Consider the following 20,989-nt stretch of genomic DNA (forward strand, 5'->3'; position numbering starts at 1 on the left):
AGATATTTCAGGATGTTCTGCCCTAAATTTAAATTCATTTAATTTCTACGTCTAATTAGATACCAGTAGAATGCGTCTAACTATCTATTTTTGCTGTCCCTGCGTAAAGCTGTCGCTGTTTTTTGTGCTGTATATGTATTAAGTGACAATTAGAAAATAACAATGAAGAGAATTAAATGGGGGAAGGTACGCAGACTTTAAAATAATCACCTAATACTTAAGTAAATAAAGGTCATTTGGCTACATCTGCACATGAATCAGTGTGCTGATTTGTTCCTTGGCTTCCACTGTCAGAGGGACGGGTCGGCAGTTTAGTGTCCAACATGGGAAGAGACTGACACACTTTCTCTCTGTGTTTTCACCCTCAGGCAAAGAGCTAATTAAGGAGGGACTCTGGTTTTATTTACTGTCAGCTTCTGGCCCCTGGGTGTGTGTGCGTTTTGGTGTGTGTGTGTGTGTGTGTGTGTGTGTGTGTGTGTGTGTGTGTGTGTGTGTGTGTGTGATGGTTTGAGCCGGACTGATTTTGCCCTATCTGAGACCGTTCTCAGTCACACCAGTTTAGTTGGGCCTTGCCATTTTGCCCACATTCAGCCAGCGGCACTATGATAGTAGTAATGCTGACCGCTATCCTTTAGCTAAAGCCTCTCTCAGAAGGGTATCTCCACAGCGATGCAGGGAGGTGCTGGGCACGGCAGTCAACGCTGCGGGGAGAAATGTGATTACTATGCCCTCAATATGATACAGATATCACAGATATATCAAAGATGCAATGTGGAGATTCGCTGTGAGAGTGAGGCTTCACAGTAGAATGGATAATCTAAAGAGAACATTACATCATCTTGTATTCCTAATTCAAAGAATGTACAGGAGGCACATTTTTCTAGATATTCCAAATAATCTTCTTCTAAATAATCCATTAACAATTTTTACAATTTACATCATTGGTTTTGATTGCTAAACATCCAAAGCTCTGCTCCTCTTTTGTCACATTATTTATCATAGTGTTATCATAAATAGGAAATCTGTAAGTTAAACAAACTCATCCATGGACTTCTTTAAGTATGCCTTACATGTTTTGAAGTCAGTCATTTTAGATTCAGATTCAATCATTCCCTTTTTTAAATGTTCCGAATATGCTTTAAAGCCATTGCATGTCAAAAACATTTAATATAATCATGATATCAGAATATAGAGCACATGTTTTTCAACACATTTTAGATTTAGATTTTAGTTATGCATTCTTAAATGCAAATTAAATTTGATTCAGGTCCACTATGGACAGTTATCATTACGAAGGTTACAGATCCTCTGACTCCTATCCAAGCCTTTATATCTACCAATAACTTTATGGATTCTGATTTTCTTTCACTTTCCTGATTTTCTTCCAAATACAACACCAGCTAATTCATAAATTCTACTTTGATTTGAAGCTGTACTCTTAGAGTACTTGCTATTCTCTTGAACCTTGTTTAAATATACTGCCACTTATAACAAATGCCCACTGCCTGTGTTGATTGTGGGTGGTCATTTGTAGTTAAGCTGAAAGTGGACATCTTCCCAACATCCGCTGATGTTGATCAAACAGAACCTGCAGTCCCCCACTGGCTCCAAGCTGATACAAACAGTACCTCAGCAGGACTCTCTTTACAGGGTTCCACTACAGCTCCATTTGTTGGTGACAGCGCTGCTGCAGAGGTGACACACCACTGTGACAGGGGCAGCCCCCCCCCCCCCCACCACTTCCACTCACCCAGCGGTGGTGCCCCAGTGAGCCCTGTACCTCGGCCACATCAGTCAATAAACCGCAGGCGGCCACACACACACACACACACACATACACACACACACACACATCATCGACAACCTGGAAATGTTGAGGGGAACAAGAGGACGGAGAGGGAAAGTTAAAGAAGGGAAGTGATAGATGGATGGATGGAGAGCGTTTGAGTGGTATCTGAACAGCAAGCACAGCGAGGAGAACTCTGATTATGTGTTGTTTTGTCTGACAGCGACGGTGCTGTAGCTGTTATAGGGAGTTGATGACCCAAGTGACCCGGAAAGCAAGGCGTGGCCCACACAGCTGTGGTCACCGTTGTGATCTCACACAGTGTAATTAATGCGCACAATCAGAGGTGTCTGCTTACGTGTGTGTGTTTGTGTGTGTGTGTGTGTGTGTGTGTGTGTGTGTGTGAACACACATGCAGGGGTTTGCCTGCTTATTACAACCAAACAGTGAGTTACAATCTGACAACAGAGAGCTCTGGGTAATTTCCCATCATGCCTCATCAGGAACAGCGGGTGGCCAAGAGCCTCGCCACATCAGCTCACACTCGGACCTGGGTAGAAAATTACCATCATTAAACAGCGATGTGCGAGAGAGAGAAGCAGGCAGCCAAAAACAGAGTGATAGACAATGGAATAGACAGAGAGAGGCAGAAGGGAAGACAGACACTTCACTAGATGAAAGGAAAGAGGGAGATTGGCACAGTCAGACCACAGTAAATGCCAAAATCATGATGCAGTATTGATCAAGGAAAAATGGAGGTATCAGGATCTGTGGTCCACAAAAGACAAATCTATGATACAATTCCACTTTGACAAAAAACACAGAGCAGAGCTTTACCAATTTCCCTGTCTCTCTTTTCTCTGTCTGTCTTTTTCTCCCTCTCATTAGCGAGTGGCTGTGATTGTATTGGATTGAACAGTGACTCTGTATCGATCTCATCAAACCTCTGAGGACTAATGTAATCAATGCTCCCTGCTGGCCGAGAGGCAGGTGGCGAAGGGCGAGATCAGCGGCGAAGGGCGAGATCAGCAGTGAGACAGGTGGGAGAATAGGCAGGAGTCAAGCATTGAGGATCCCTTATACATGACATATATTTACAGTTTATATATTATTGTGCGAGGTGAAAACAAGCACAAGGAAACAGAATAAACTTTCTACAGTGGTAAAAGTAGTACTTGTACTTTTTACTTAAGTACAATTAGCAAGACCACAGTGAGGCGCAATATGTTTAAACTGCCAAAAGTCAAAGTACTTATTATGCAGAATTTCCAGTTTCAAAATAATGCACATTATATTATTGGATTATAATTATCAATATAATCTACTGTTGGGTAGCGTAATCTATATTAATGTATTGTAATTTATTTGTGATTCATATTTTGTAGCCTAATAATAATCAGAATCTGCAAAGAAATGTGTAACTCTAGCTTTAAGATAAATATAGTGTAGAAAAAGTACAATATTTGTCTGGAGTATAGAAGCATAAAGTAGAATAAAATGGAAATATGTTAAGTACATTTCTTATGTTTTGAAGGTCACACAGAGTGAAAGCACTGCTTGAAGCAAACAGAGGCAGTATCTTGCTTGTCAATTTTCAATCTTTATTTCGTAACTGAAATACACAGAATATGATAGATAAAAGATTTGCGGCGAAGCTGAGAGCTGAATCCCAGTCTACGACGTCTCGTCTCAAGCCTGCTTAATGTAACGGTGACACATACATATTTGAGCAGAATCTATGAGGAGATATTAAATAGTAGTTTGCAACTTAAAGACATATCTGTAAAATCACAACCACACTGTGAGCTGAGATAAGTTCTGGTTGGACACGATGTTTCCTGACAGTGTGTAGTCCTGCAGCTCCCTGGCCGCCTTGACAGCTCTACTAGGCCCGTGGCTCTTCTTAACTCCTTCTGTCTTCGTATCGTTTTCTCAGCCTGATGCTGAAGGTGTTTACCCTCCCATCCTCTACCATTACCTTCAGTGTCCCTGCACATATGTCTGCAGCACACTGTTACCCACCTTGACTCCCTCTTGCTTTCCCCCCTTTCTATAATCCCGCAGCGCTCTTTTATTTTCTCCTCAGTCTCTCCCACTTCCTATAGTTCTCTTGTAAAAGTAGGGGGGGGGGGGGGGGGGGGGGGGGGAAGCATCACTTGATCACTTGACTGAGTGTTCACCTGGCTGCTCTGCTGGCTAGAGATGAGAGGAAGGAAGAGATGAAAAATAAAACAAATGAGATGAAAGATAAACAGATAGAAGGGAGAGAGGCTGAAAGACCCAGGAGATGAGATGAACATATGAAGACCAGAATTTATGTTTTGTTGAGGAGCGGTCATATTTTGCCCAGCAACCCCCCTTTATAACACACATTCTATCTTGACTAAAACCACACACGCACACACACACACACACACACACACACACACATTCCCCATGTAAAGGCCGACACAGATGCGCTCTTGGTGAGGAAGAGAGAGAGAGTCTTTGCATGGATGACCCAGTTGGGCTTGTGCCAGTTCTGGAGGAGCCTGGAGCCAAAGTGTAAACCTGGAGACACACACACACACTCTCTCTCTCACACACACACACACACACACACACACACACACACCATCTGGTCCCGTGCCTTTTAATAACTGAAACAAGGCACAAGATGTAGGCAGCATGGTGCATGGTTTCCCATCAGCCTGGTTGCAAGAGAGCAGTAAGTAACAATAGCAACAATAGCCCTGAGAACAGTAAATACACAAAGCATTACAGGTGTAGATGGGAACACAAGGCAGCGGATAAGGCCTTTGTTTTGCAGGAAATTGGAGAATTTTTTGAAGGAGAGTATAATTCTTTTATGGGTTTCAACACACAGGATGTTCAAAAAGATGCAGCCGCTCTTTCTCGCCATACATAAATTCTTTCTCTTCCTTTGCTCTCCCCTCTCTTTTCTTCCTCTCTGTCTTTCTCCCCTGCTGCGTACAGGAGTCAGTCTGACTTTTGATCCTGACATCTGCGTCTTGCAGGAATGTCTGTGTGCTCTCGCTGCCCTCTGATGTAGCTCCAGGAACTAATGGAATGTGAAAGAGACAGACGGGCTTCTCGTCTGAAAAACACTGCCCTCTCTCCGTACACGTGTGTATATATGTGTGTGTCTGCATGTGTGTGTGTGTGTGTGTGAGTTGAGAGGGCACTCTTGCTCTCACACATATCTACTGTCTGCTTCAATCCAGCCATTTCCACGGCATCCGCAAAATAAGTTGAAATGCAAACGGGCGAGACAGGGGAGAAAAGCAAATGATAAACGAGTACAACACCTCAATTCAGGATTTTGCACATGGCAATGTGGAGCGTGGTTTTAGATCGGCTAACCTTTGAGCTGTAGTGTATGGGTTAATCCCACAACTCTTTCACGTTCTCTCCCTCTCTCACTCGCCCTCATTCTGCGGAGAGAGTCTGAAGGTCTAAAAGGGTGTTTACAATTCACTAATCTGACTTCAAAACCAGCTTAACTCTGGGAGACATCAAAGGTGCGCGCGTGATGGCCCCACTGATCCCAGTAAGGGGGGGATGTATGATAGACTGGAAACATAGTGAGAAGGGGTGGGGGGAGAAAAAGAAACGAGAGGAAACTAGATATTTCTGAGATCTTGTGATGACTGTCTCACTTGATCCAAAAAAAACAACTGTTCCAGACGTATGATACGGCTTAGGAATTATGAGGATACCTGGAACACATAATCATGGATCGATTGACTGTGAATCCATTTTTTCAATGAAATAATCAATGAAACCACATTCGCTCATGAACAAAGTGGGTAATCTTTGTGCTAGACATCTCAAAGGCTTGCATTAAATTGGTTGTACACCAATAATACATGCATCCATCTGGTTTTATCGTCTTTATCAAAGTCACGCATGATAAAAAGGGCAGTTAATATGTCTGTTTTTCATAAACATATTCATTAAGAATTGAATGCTGGATTTTTAAATACTGTTTCAGGAGGTGGACATGGAAGTCTTTGTCCTGGTGAGGTTAACTAATGATGAAAAGCTCATTTAGACGAGACTTGCATGAATATCTGCACAGGAGAAAATGCAGGCAAGGTAAAATTAGCCACTAATAAATGAACATTGTGGAAATACGTCTGGCATTAATTGTCATCCAAAGGTCACGGTTCATTAAATTACCATTAAAGAGTTTAACAAAATATATTTGGTGCTCACTGAGGTATGCTGGCTTTGTGAAGTAAAATACATAAATAACTGTAATAACTATAGCTTTTTGAGACCTATTAATATTAGATGGAGAGGAGAAGTCTATTCTGCGGGGACGTTATCAGGGGATTTTGCGCTATTAACAGATGTATTTTTCCTCTTCCTTGAACACATAGAAATAATGCAAATTATAATAAATTGTTATGTAATGAATAGTCAGACCAAAAATGAGGACAGTACCATTTGATGTAGATGAGGTGATCGGAGTCATATTAGTTATTCCGTATGTACTGAATACATCTCAATGCTAAGTTCTTTTGTGATTTTGAGTTTGTCCCACATTCCTATTGAGCTATTAGGGATGGACATGCGAGACTGCCCCGAGCAAACATCTGCTCACACATGTACACATATGTATAAACATACAAAGGCTGACATACATGCCCACGCTGGACCCCTTGGAGCCCAGACACATAGTCAAAAAAAGAAAAGAAGAACGCTAAAGAGTGTGTACAGTAGAAGCACATTTGATTAAGACGAAGAGGAAAAGAAGGAGAGGAAAGAGAAAGAGAGGGAATATGTGTGTGTGTGTGTGTGTGTGTGTGTGTGTGTGTGTGTGTGTGTGTGTGTGTGTGTGTGTGTGTGTGTGTGTTAGAGAGAGGCAGAGCAACATGAGACGGAGAGACTCGGGTGGACAGACACTGATTCCCCCAGGTGCATGTTGGGTAAGTCTTCAATAATATGGAGTGACAAGGAACAGAAGGAGCCGATTTCTCCTCATGTCATATCCTCTTTCTCTTCTCGCTTCCTGCTTCTTGTCAACAGGACTTTAAACTGGTGTTTGTTAAATTGGATGTCAGGGTCAACAGAGGACTTTGTTACATCGAATACTTGTCTGTTTGTGTGCGTGTGCAAGCCTGCATGTGCATAAGTGTGTTTGTGTGTGTGTTCAAAACCATCGTTTAAATGTGATAACATGTTGTCTCTTGGTATTAGAGGTTCTGAGTCAGAGAATAAAACACTGCTGAAATACCTTAACTTGAGAGTTTCCAAAACCAAACTTCCATACCTAATGTTACAATATCACACCACATGCAACATAAACACAAAAGGCTCCATGACACTGATTCAATGAGCTCACAACCACAGCAGAAGCCCCACTGTATTGGATGGCAAAGCCCCCGGAGCCTCCACTGTTCAGCCATGCCACTGTAGCAGGTCTACCCTGCCTTTCCAGGAAGCTTCAGATGAGTAGGAAGCCCCTGGACATCTCTACTAATCACTCATCCCTAAACAAGCACTTTCTAAATGACCGTAGAGAGAAAGAAACAAGAAACAGACAAACCACGTATAGCCAAACAAGGCCCCCAGGCCTCGAACCAATTTAAATCCCAATTAGATTTATCAGATACTCTCAAGTATCTGTGTCTGTGTTGGTGTATGTTTATTCGTATGTTTGTATGCACAAAGTGTGGATTATCAGACAACCAGCTCCTTTGTATAAACATCAAAGGTCATTCCCTGTCTGAGTCAGTATATGTTATTGTTCCGATTAGTGTGTGAGATTTTGTTTTGACTGTGTTTGTTACAATCACAGAAACAGCTGACCTTTGACTGTAAAAAATAGAGGATCACATTATTGTCATTGTCAAAATGTTATCATGCTACGGCAAGTCAAATCCTCACGATAAAAAAGTATACTGGTAAAGAAAACTTGTTTCCGGAGATAAACAATCGGTCAAAGGATATGCACACACACACACACACACACACACACACATTAGGTGTGTATACTGGTGACTACTGCTTCGTAGATCTGTGGTCAAGATATTACCAATATGCAAATCATGTACAGAATAAATAGCTACACCATGTTTTACATATGATTAAGAAAGTATTGGGCGAATTTCAACCTTGTATTAAAAAAAGTTTCAGATTTTTTTATCATATTTCCACGTTGTTTATGGTAAGAGCTGCTTGAATAAATCCATTGGCCTATTAATGCCTTTTGATAGATAAACAAAAGCACTCACATATACTGACAAACATACCCCAGATGCCCCCCCCCCCCCCCCCCCCCCCCCCCACCCTCCATTAGGGTCCCCGTGGTAACAGGTCAAAACAGGTCCCACCTGAACAGGGCATTTCTAGTTCACAGGTGAGCCCTCTCTTTTCCTCTGCTTCTCCTTTTCTTTATAGTCATGTCCCGCATCTCTAATGAGAGCAGGTCAGCATGTGCCGGGTTACTTCTGCGGGCCAGATGGGATTCAATGGAGATGACATTCGGTGGATGACCCACCTGATGTGACCATAGTGCAGCTAGAGATGCCTTTTCGTATCCTTTTGATAACTACAAAAGAGGTCTGAACGCATGCAGGTGCACACAAATGCTCACATGCTCAAAGACAGCCGTAGATTTATACTGATGCTGTTAATTTTGCGAAATGGCAGCTTCATATGTATTCAGTTGAGCACCGGCCTTTGTCATCAACTGTAGCAGGACTGAATGAGGTTTCAGTCAGCCTTGTGCTCCTGCCTCAGTCCTCCTCACACCTCTAGGTGGCAGTATTGTCATATCAACCTGTAAAACCAGTCATTCTGTGCTCATCCAGTCTTCATCCACAGAAGGGTACTATGTCTGCTGCTAAAAGCTGATCATCCACCTCTCAATGCAGTACAAAATATTAAATGGTATATAAAATATTCCATGATTCAGAAGTGGCCACAAGGCCTTTCTATGTGTGTTTGACAAGAAAACATTCAATGGACTGCACATTGACAGGGATCTATTTTTTTTATTTTTTTTAGCAGTTATACAAATATAATACAAATTAATGTTGTTACAGCTGACCCTGCGGAGCAAAATACAATTCTATCTCTTTCAATTAAATCTAAAAAAATATTTTTCAGTCGAGGACGCCAGTAGTTGCTGTACATCACACAAAAGTGAAGACATCACAGTGCTGAGGGCAGTAAAAGCAGCAACATCACAACCATGAAGTCATCTACACTGAAGTATTTCTGGCTCTATGTGTGCATCCCTTTCATGTTATGTGCAGAAAGGTGTTTTGGTTTGAGGTTGATGGGAGCTTTGCGTGCAGAGCAGCGCTTGTTCCGTCGCTGAGAGTAAGCTAGAAAGAGAGGCAATAACAGCCGCATGGTGCGCACAACACACAATTAGACTCATTATTGCATCCTGGAGATGAGAGAAATGCAACGTGGGCACTCCCTTGCTGTGCCTTGGCACCCTTTGGAGACAGTGAATCATGTACACATGTAGACATTTCCCTCAACAATACACCAGAAGCACTTCAAACAGTCTGCCCCATTCATACACTCATCAGCCAGCCAGGCACACAGTTTACATTTGTCAGTCATTGGCAAATGGTATTTAGGTATCTGGCCAACTCACCACTTCTCACAGGTACGGGTTTCACACAGGCCTGTTTTCTGGGTTTGGGGTATGAGCGTATCCTACATCAGTCGATTCAAATCCTTAATACACCCTGGTTTGATTCTAGCAAATACTGTATATTTCTCCAAGTTTACAGGCTTTAATAACATGCATGTGGTTGACAGTGGATTTACCTTTTATGCTGTGGTTTGGGTCTTTATACACACAGGCTGCAAGACGCCTCCTTGTGCCCTTGCCGTTCCCTCCTTCCTTGGCTGCAGGACCGTGGGTGCACCTGGACTCCCCAGCAGAGTGCTGGTCTGACAGAAAACGCTGCTGTAAGTCACGGTGTGCACTGATTGTCTTATCTGCCCATTTATCACAGTTGAATTGCAACCAGCCTTGCCTGAAACCTGCTTTCAGACTTTGTTCGGGTGACTTGGGATGCATGATGCTGCAATTGTTGAGCATTCGGAAACGGGGGTTCCATTGCAAATGTACTCAGGGTTATTTTAACATACCGAGATACTTCATGTGTTTCATACTGTATTTCACTGGCATCAGTTAATAATTACAAATTACCCTGCCAGTAAAGCATACTAGGAGAACTGTGAACAATGTCTTGTAGCCATGCTGTTTCAGCAAACTGACACAGAATGACTTCCTGACAAGTGAAGGATTCTCTTGCTTCAAATGGGATCTTGCATGATTGTAAAACCTAAAAAATGCATCAGTGTGCAAGAAGTGCTGGCTCCATGAGGCTGTTTGCACACAAACCAGCTCTGATGTCTTCTGTCAGCCCTGATTTTGGTAAACACTGATGTCTACATGAGGAAAGGGAGTGACAGGTGCATGATTGAGGTACTTAAAAGCAGACACTCTCAGCGACTCTCCTCCTCTCTCCTGATCCCAGGGTTGCTGTGATTCTCCTCATGCGTTTCAATCCTGACATTATATGCATCAGCTCTCTTTCATCTCCTGCCACATTTTTAAGGTCTTGTTTAATTGATATAATGCACCTATTGCAAGCTTTAATGTTAATTGCAAGATAGTTTCAGCAGATCGTAATAATCACCTGATTATCATTCACGTCAGAATTGTTTTGCTTCTTCATTAAAAAGAGAAGTATCACTTCTTAGAGATCCGGTGCAAACTTGTTTGATTCTGCCAGGCAGGCGCTGGCTTCACATGGACTTTGTCACCTTTTCAAAGACTTTGCTTTATGAACAGGTCCACTTAAACGAGATCTGTAAAAGATAAACATTAAATATGCATCCAGATCTTCTGCTTGGGCGAGTGGACTGAATCTGTATGAATGGCTAATGTGTTGCTGTGACGGCAGCAACTAGATTGATCACTCATTACGATATCTGCTCCATTGGCCATTAACACCCGCAAGGAGTCTAACCACGGGCCCCATCACACACACCAGGGTTAAATTGAGAGTGAAGAAGTGAAGTGTGCTTGTGTGTGAGTGTGGTGTGTGTGTGTGGGGGGGGGGGGGTTGCTTCTATACAATCCAAATATGGTCAGCTAGGCTGCTGTAAGTTGAAAGCTGGGTTGACAGCATAGGTGTGTTGGTTCGGGTATCCTGGTATACATCTCTATAGATTCCCACCAGGGATACTGTCCTCTGTATTTATCACACTCACTAACCACATTAGGCCACAATACTGCAGATAAAAGCACAAGCAATTACCCAGATGGCTCTTCAATAGAGGAAAATCATACGTGTGATACATTTACACAATCTGCACTCACATGTGGTCTGCCTGAGACTTCCCCTCCTGGTGGCCTGTTCACCACTGATCCAAGAGTAAGAAAGAGCAACACATGTAAATTTAAGAGTGAGTCAAGAGGCTCTCCACACCCACCGCTGCAGGGATGTTGTCAAAAGAACAAAATTTAATAAACCTGTCCATGACACCTGCACACACACTTTCTCTCTCTCTCTCTCTGGGCGTTTCTTGTGTTTTCTCTTTCTCTCTGTCACACGCACACCCGCATACACACCTGCCTAAGTGAAGGATTTACTTGTATTACACACAGTACATTGAACATGCCAATCACCCAACAGTGCAGCTGTCTGTGTGTTGTCTGTGAGCTGTCTGCATTCCTTTAGAAATTAACTGTGCACCTTAAATACTCTCTGACACGCAGCTTTAAATGCTAAAGTGGGGACAAATGTCGTGACAAGCTGTTCCATCAGTTGCATGTCAAAATCACTCAAATTGTTTTTAATTACCATAACTGAATGACTAATGCTGACCAAGATATTAAATTCATACCGTGATGATTAATTCAGTACACAAATGATCACAGAGCTGCCCTGCTACCGTGGAGTCTCACACCCCTTCACAGCACTTTAATTCCAAAATTAGTTTCAAGATGTCATACCTTTTAAGCTTAGCTGTGAGAGTGACAGATAACTGTTGCAATTCCTGTTTCTGAACCGCAGCTGACAATAATGTGGATGAAAATCCACAGGTGGATTAAGTATGAATACTTGTTAAAAGTCAAACAACAACAAACAGAAACTCATTACATACGTTTGTAATGTATTATTCCAAATAGTATATTATGTCTATAGTTTTTTCATACAAATGTTTGCGTAATGCCAGATACCATCCCACATTTGTCATAATTAAATCAGAACTACATTTTAAAATATTTTAAAAAGTGGAGTGCCTTCTTCCACAGCCTCATCACAGACACATCCCCCAAATGAGCCAGTTTGAAACTATTGCAGAGCGAGTCGTTGCTATGATGTCAGAGATGCTGGTATTGACATAAAGCCTGTTTACTCCACTGTGCTGCCCCTGTAAAGATTCTGTCCACAGAGACCTCATACGGGGTGAGGGGACCCCTATTCATCTCCTCCCAAATGGGATAGCATCCTCCAGGGGAGAGGGGTGACACAGTCCCTGCCAAGGCAATGGGGAAGTCCTTCTGCTGATAATAGCAGTCGACGGGGGGAACAACCTCAGCAGGCACCAGGCCAGACAACTGTCAATCAATGTACCTCTCCTCTTCTTCCACGTTTGGTTGCTGCTGCCCCTCCTCTCTATGTGTCTTTCTTCCTTCCATCTCGAACTCCTCTCCTTCACAGTGTGCACACTCCAGAAAACTCTGGTTCAAATCTCCAGCCTGGAGAACCTCTCAGTGATCATAATGAGAATGGTGCTCCGACAAGGATTGGTCGGGGCACCGATGAAGGCAAACATCAATTACAGATGTGTAACTGTGAATAATAATGCATTTTAATGGGTCAGCTAATTGCATATCAGCAAGGACATCAGCCACACATAGAAAACAAACATCAGAACATTCTGTCCAGCTTTCTTTCTCTCGTCTCTTTAGATAACAAATAACAATCAACAATTGTGGATCGCTTTTACCTAATTAGTAATTACCACAATGATAATTACACACGCATTGGCATGAAATAAATTGTTGAGAACAAATGGCACTCCCCTCTCAATTTGATTAATTTGTAACTTTAAGTCTAAATCATCCATCCATCAATTCTAAAAAACAACAAAATAAGCTGCGTGGAAAAAAGAAGAACAAAGAATTAACAGAAAACTGACTGATATTTTAAACAATGAATCAATGCAAGTGCCCACCTAAAGACTTCAGTTATAATGTTTCCTGTTGCAAAAATACGCGAGATAACCTTTGTATCCAAAAAGCCGAAATCTAAGAAAGATAACTTCATTCCGCAGGTTCAAGTCTCCATTTATTCCATATGCGATAAGCACATTTTAATGTTATTTAACATGTTTATGTTTTGTGTTTTCATACTGCCTTTGTGCAGGGAGGTAAAGAATACCTCACCCTAGTAATTGTAAGAATTGCCTGGTTTGGATAGAGGGAAGGACAGAAACGGTCGATTAATTTAGCTCATTTTCATTTTACAATAAAACCATTTTCAGAAACTAATAAATTCACTAAAATGTCTGGTCAGTTATGATGCGACGCGATAAAACAGGGACAACGTGTTCTCCTCTTTTCAGAAATGTGTAATAGATTCAATTCCTGTGACTGATGACAACTTGTTAACTATATTGTCATACCTTAGAGTGCACCCGATATCATGTTTAACAGAAATTAAAGAGTTATATTGGGTTGTAATTTAACAGAAACTTGCCTATTTCCAGTTGGGATGTGTCTAAGCCATGGACCAGGGAGGAAACACTTGCTTGTTTGATAAAAGCTGAAATGTCACCATGGCCCAGTAAAAGTGGGAGAGGTAACGCCATTCTTTTGCTGCGAGCCGTCTATTAATGAGACATCACTCCATCAGCGGTGGCCTGTTATGACAACTACCAGAGGCATTTTCGTGTGTTTTTGTTTGTTTGTATAACGCATGTGTGTATGTGTGAATATTTGGACACAAATGGCCCAAAGCAAACACTGAATAATGCAAATTTATAGGGTTCTACAGTGCAAATAAAATGCTAATGCAAGGCATGAGGCAAGAATAATTATCACACTCTTTTGTGACATGATGATCACCAAGAAGATTGCATATACTGTACAATATTATCATCCAAGGAATGCAATGGGAAAATAAATGATCAACAATGAGAACGGTCTCTGTCCACTTGCCTGAGAGCTCTGACAGTATTAACGTTGTATTTATGGAAATTACAATTATCTTCTGATCAAATCAATCGCATAAAACGAACCCATGTTTATTGTTGGGATTATCTACATGAAAACACTTTGTGTGTGTACGAGACTTGCGTGAGTTGCCATAACCCTGCTATGCATTATTGGATGAATCAGTGTTATTCAGGTGGACCATCCACTTATTTATAAAGCAAGCTTTTTACATTTACAAGTAACCGTGTGTGCGTGTCTTAACCAGCTTCATGTATAGCAGGTATTTGCGTGTCTGAGAGTGGTATGGTATAAAAAGAAACCCCAAGACTCATAAAATATATAACACAGCCCATCTTGCAGATTTTCCGATTGGCACACACACATTCAACATGCACCCACACTCTGGTGTACTGTCATATTTTTTACCGGGTTTCCTTTGGAATTGCTCCTTTAAACTGTTTGAGTCAGTTGTACAGTATGCCTGTTAAATCCGTTATTTCTTTCTACGGCATGCCATGCCTTATTCATTCACAGTGTTACTGTAAAGAAACATTATTAACACTAATAATGTATGTCCAGTCTCGCTATGTGCTTAGTAAGTCAGTGTTCTCTTCTGTCTACAGTACAGGGCTGTTCATTGTGGTTAAAATAAATACCACAATATTCATTTCAATGTATGACTATATTTCCACATGTATGTATTTCTCAGAATTAACCATAATGACAACGCAAACATATATGTACAATCACATAAGATCAAACTGATGCTCAAAGCAAAGAATGTGCTCCACTTTGTTCTATTTAATCATCGTAAACTCTTCATATTCTAAATATAAGGTTTTGCTAAGTTTTTTGACAGCACGTTTGTATCACACAACACAATTTGATCACATCACCATGACAAAAAATCAACTGAGTGAAGAATAATCAATGTACAAGTGTGAAGCACATACATTCTGGTCTTCTCAAATCTACTTATCTATGATCTTTGCAGTACACTGTTTTATTCAGCTTTTCTTGAATCAATTTAAAGTCATCAAGACACATTGATGATGTTTTAATACAAAGTGTCTCCTTCACATCCCTCTCTGTTTCTCTCACAGCATTTCAGCTGACATCACCAAGAACTCATTTTTCCAGTCTAGCAAAATGCCTGCCATCAACAGAATGGACACAGCATTCTCTCTAGCACAATGGATTTCCCCGAACTCACCAAACTCCCATAATGACCAAGTCTCTCAATCCATGGCTGTGGTTGATGTTTGGCTTGCACTGTTGCTGATATTGCCCCCTCCTCCTGCTCTCTCCTTTCAAGTCCATCCATTTGACAAAGTGAAAACAGCAACAAAAACACAAACAAAACCTCCCCCAAGCTCAGGCACGCACAGCCAAACCTGACATTCTAATTAGTTTTAAACGTAATTGCTCGAAATGATTAGTTGAGTTGGGCCACTTTCCCCTGTTACCTCTGAATTGGAAATATAATTGCGGCGGACAGTAATTGGCCGGCCATAGACTGTTGGTTATTGTAGTCTGTTGTGGCCGGCTGCATCATTACCAAGGCTTGGACGCGGTTCAGCTTTTGAACTACAGTGACCGAAGAGGAACACAAACACACACGCACGCAATGCTCTGCTTCCCCATGCCAGCTCTCTATCACCACTCAGGCCCATGTCCCGCTCTAAGGATCTAAGTTGTTTCCCATCCTGACCTCTGTTTTTTTTTCTTTCTTTCTCTTCTCCCATTCTTTGGCCCTTCCCTCCTCTACCTCAGGGGCAAATGGACTGTTGAGAGAATGGGAAGCTGCAAGCTCTAATCCGGAGAGGAGACTCACTTCAGCTTGTAGTTAGAAAATTGGATGAGCGCAGAGAGAGAGAGAGAGAGAGAGAGAGTGAGAGAGAGAGAGAGTGATTGTTGGAAGAGAAGGGACTCTGCAAAAGTGTCATTCTTGTGGTACATACTTATCCATGCCCTTTTGTATGATAATCACTATGTCTTTTGTTTGCATATCTACATGTGTTTCTGTCGGTGTTTGTGTGTTTCTTTGTGTATGCACTCTCTGTTATTGCCTGTATCAGTACGTGTCTGTTTATGTTTGTTGTGCAGAGTTTCCTTTGCTAAATTGTCTGGAAACCGAACAGCCCCCATCAGTTAACCAGGCAGAAAGAGCTGCGTATCCCGCTACCGGATCCAGGACATGCCAGGGGGACCACATACACACACACACACACACACACATTCTCTTCCAAAAAACAACAACAAAAAGACAAAAAACCCTCTAAACTAAGAATATATACGCATCACCATCATCCACACCTATAACCAGCGGTGGAACAGTTTCTCAGATAATTAAGATAAAGTCCCAATAGAGTAAAAATACTCTGTTATAAGTAAAAGTTCTACATACGCCTGCTCGTTCTCAAAGACAGGCCGTGTTTCTTCACGATGACCTCTGACTCGTCTGAGAAGAGGACGGCGTCGTCATCAAGTGTCGCTTATCTCATTCTCCGTTTCTGGCATAAACATTGTGGCTGCAGCAATGCCTTCCTTCTTGGCCTCTGTGACTTTCTCGGAGTCCTTGGAGAGGTAGAGGTTTGTCATGTAGGCCTTTAGGTAGCCTGTAGGACTTTGCCCTCCGGTCATACAGAATCTATGGTCAAATCGTAGTGATTAATGCTGTTTATGAGGCGTATTCCAACATGGGCATGGATGTTCGTCATTAAGACGCTCTCCTTGCTGTCCGGGTATATGGCTAAGCACACTGCTTCATATGAGTATCGAGAAAGTGACGACACCAACTAAAACTGCAGTCGAAGCCACTAAACCTGTAATGTAAGCCAGATCTTTACACCGACAGGAGGCCTCCTTCTTTGCAAGCTGATCTGTGTGATGTGGGCCTGCAAAGACTTGAATACAGCCTTGCACATTTGTTTGGTACTCTTGGCATCCGGGCAGAAGCCTTCAGTGATAGTGAGTCCCTCTATCGTCTGTTTAACCAGAGATCTAGAGAGCTTGACACTTGTTCACCAATTTTACTGTCACATGGGTGACAAACCACCAGAGCTTGTCCTCACTTCCTGCCCCTGTTGCAGTTTCAGAGGCAGTAGGATCGGCAGACTCAATGGGTGTTTGAGGTTGGTCCATGGTGACTTCAGAGTTGTTCTTCTTCTCTTGGATTGTTGTTTATCTTTCCCAGATACAATACTTGTATGTATATATATATATATATACATAGAATCCTAGAATGTGATGTCACACACACACACACACACACACCAACTGACCGACTAATTGACTGACCATCAGAGAGAAAGACAGACACATTTTAGTTTGTTTCAGTATGGAAGCCACTGGACTTATGATCATGCTAATGACACAGACAATTTGTTGTGTCAAGACAAGGCCTGTCTTATTATTTCCAAAGATTGACAAACAAGAGACTGAATCGACGGTGGAAACTCCTCACCCTCGCCTACTGCTCTATATATTGACCACAGAAAACACTATCCAGGAAGAGAGCGCTCCTAACAGCAAATGTGTATCTACCAATTACTCTCTCCCTCTCTCTATTAAGCGAAGAGGGATATAGGTCAGGCCTGTCAGACTAAGGCTTCTGTCATCCCCCTCCCTGCCCTCCACTCTATGCATCACTCCTTGCCTGAGGATAGAGGTCCCATAGCTTTCCATTAGGACCCTCAGTGAGTGTACTGTATGTACAGCAGAGGCCCCCCACCCCGTACTTACACATATTCCCACCCACCCGCACCATTAGAGGGAAGAAGCACAAATAGTGTTAACTGCCTTTAGGGGGGAAAAACACTAAGGCCAAAGGCAGGCTAATGTTCCTGTGAAACCCTCAGTTTCACTGTTCTATTGACTTCTTCACAAAATATGTTTAAACAAGCAAAAATGTATGAGTGCTACTGTTGGTGTTTAGAAATTCCCAGTCTCACTTCTTTAATTAAGTTAAGTTAAGTTAAGTTTTGCCTTCTAAATAGTCTTTGTGCTGGGTTGTTTTTTTCCAACCCTCTTTGATTAGTGGACTGTGAGTATTGACAGCCTGGTGTGTGTGATCATCACAACAAACTGACAGTAGGAAGCTCGATAGCCGTCCTACCGAGCCTCCAATACCATCTGTCTAGTATGGATCTCTGGAGGTTGACGCCTGTTGGCTTGGGATATGTACACACCACAAACCTCAAGGGCTGGCAGAAAAGAGTTGGAGGAGGTGTAGCTACCCCACTTGAAGCTGTTCAGTCATCTTCACACACAGAATAGGGACTGGTAGAGTACCCCCACTCTTTTTCATGCTCTCTCTCTCTCTCTCACACACACACATACACAGAGAAAAGCGTGATCAAACACTACTGTGATGTCTTAATTAAGAAGTACTAACAGGCTTGATTAAAAGGAGAGAATTAAAGGATTCGTCAATGAAAGGAGCAATTCCCTTATCAGCTCACAGCAACACGAGTGGATGGGAGAAGAGGGAGGGTAAAGGAAAAGTGAAGGCAGCAAACAGAATCCATCAACAGAGCAAAAATATGCAAAAGAGAGAAGGAGAACTGAGGCATGGTAGAATTCACACAGGAGTGTGACTGATATGTCTTAGACTATGTTACTGACTTGCAAAGGTTTTGTGTGATAAAGGCTACATACGTTTTAATCAGTGACCTGGTGGTGTGTCTTTAGGATAAGGACATTTTTGATGGCAGACAGCACTAACAGAGACTTTCGGCTGTCTGAGTAATGCTGCAGCGTCTGACCCAAGTTTACTTTTGGGTCACGTTCTCTACCATGGGTATGAAAACAAACAAACCAGGCCATTACCAGTGACGGGCGGTTCTCTTACTCTCTTTACCCATACCTCCCGCTCTCCTCTTTCACGTGTCTCTGCGCTTTTAAAGGATTCAATTAACCTCAAATGAACTAAGGAATCAAGATAAAAAGATACTGCCTGTCTTCCCATCTGTGCCCTATATTCAACTATTCTCCACTCCAGTTCCCTCTTATTCCTTCTGCCCCCTCCAGTCATTTCTCATGTTTCTCTTGCTCCTATATTTAGTTTGTGCAACAGTTTTAGAAAATACAGTAGCAAGAGCAAGTTTGAGGACCCTGTCCTGAGTTAAATAATAATAAGAGTAACAATAATCATCACCATCCTCCAAAAGCAATACACTGATCAAGATGTTGATTTTAAAGAAAATAATGTTGCACAGTATGAAATTAAGGGCCAAACCTGAAGTTAAAACTATTCAAATATTCATTGGATATCCAAATTACCCAGAAAATATTAGATTTTTTTCATAAAAATCTGGTAATTTAGCTTTTTTGACTCATTGCTGGCTCTTGGTAAACGTAGGAAAACAAGCCCAAGACAATAAACGTACAGCCACTGTTCATTGGCTTAACATTATGAGCATTTATCAGCGTAATTTGCTGAGCTAATTTTGATGATTAGAGTAGTTTCTAAAAACCCTCATACACACATCGACTGTGGCAGAGAAGCAACAAAGGGATGTATTTGTAACCACCGTTTGTTGAGGATTTGGACACAAAGTCATAAATTGTATGCAAAATGGCAGTAAAAAAGAAGTGTCAGACCTGAAAAGGAAAGCAATTTCATCTAAAATAATAACAAAAAATATGAATGTTATGTAATGAAACGATAAACTTGGAACTCCACTAGTTTTACACGACAGTCTGTTTACATCCGTTATAGTACTACTGCATATGTAAAAAAAAAAAGAAAAGAAAAAGTTATAGTTTTTTTTCCTCCAGAGGGAGCTGCACAAAGACTAACAAATTGCCTCAAGTGATCCGTTGAGTCTAAAGATTACAATTTAGAAAATGAAAGAAATCTTGGAGTACGGAGTTAGAAAGAAGTGAGCTTACCAGACGTATGTAGCCCGCTCACCTCTATTTAAGGCTAGAGGCTTGGATTTACATTAGCCGCTACTACATCTGAATGTCTGACCAGGGTGAGGTGCATTGTGGGTAATGCAGGCACCAGGAATAAGGAATGTGTGAAAGGAAAAGGATGACAACTCTGGGTCAACTGCATCGTTTTTAGTTTTTCTTTTGATTTTTTACTTTCCATCATGAGTCCAACAATGTTATAGGAGTGTAATGCCAAATCATAAGGATTGTGAATAGTTTGCTTTTCACTTTCACTGCCATTTGTTTACATTACATATTGAAAATGCTCAAATATTTTTAAATCACACAGAAAAGTGACACCGAGTTTCCTTTGCCACAATAGTTGCTCTTACGAACTATATAATCAATCATCATGCCCATAAAACATTCGATCTTGAGCATGATATTTCAGATGTACAGCTACATACAGTAGCCACATCATGACAATACACTTGTGCTCCATTCCCTGTTCTGTTACAGAGACAGCGGACACATCTCAGCCCTGCTGACAGCCCACAGCCTGCCTCTGTGGTGCTGCATAGCTCAGCACAGCTGTCTGTTGTCCGTTTCTTCCGATCTCTATCTCTTCCTGCCTCACTCCCAGCTTTGTGCCCACTCAGCATGATAATGATATACACCTCTGCCCGGTCATCTCTTTGAAACTCTGGTCTCCTGACACAACTCAAAGGATGACAGCAAAAGCAACATACAGGATGTATGCGTATACTTCAAATAATATGCAGCTCAAACTTAGGTATGAGGGGAGTCTGGTTGAGCATAATTGTGACACTGGCCTCTCTCTCCTTGAGAAGAAGAAATAAGCCAGATACTTGTACATTAGGTGGTGTGAATCTTGTTAAGATTTATCCTAGTTAACAGTACTTTAAATCATAAACAGCTCGTCATCCAGCAGGGCACGAGTTACATTGGTAAACAGTCAGAGCTCCCTCTATGGGGCAGTATCTTTAAAGGAACACACTAAGATTACTTGTGTCAGCATTTCAGCTGAAGACTGGCACCGTGTTGACACGCAGCAGATGAATATTAAACCTTGAGAAACAAAGATGTGCTTG

The sequence above is a fragment of the Pholis gunnellus genome, assembly GCF_910591455.1.
Source record: "Pholis gunnellus genome assembly, chromosome: 1".
NCBI classification, from domain to species: domain Eukaryota; kingdom Metazoa; phylum Chordata; class Actinopteri; order Perciformes; family Pholidae; genus Pholis; species Pholis gunnellus.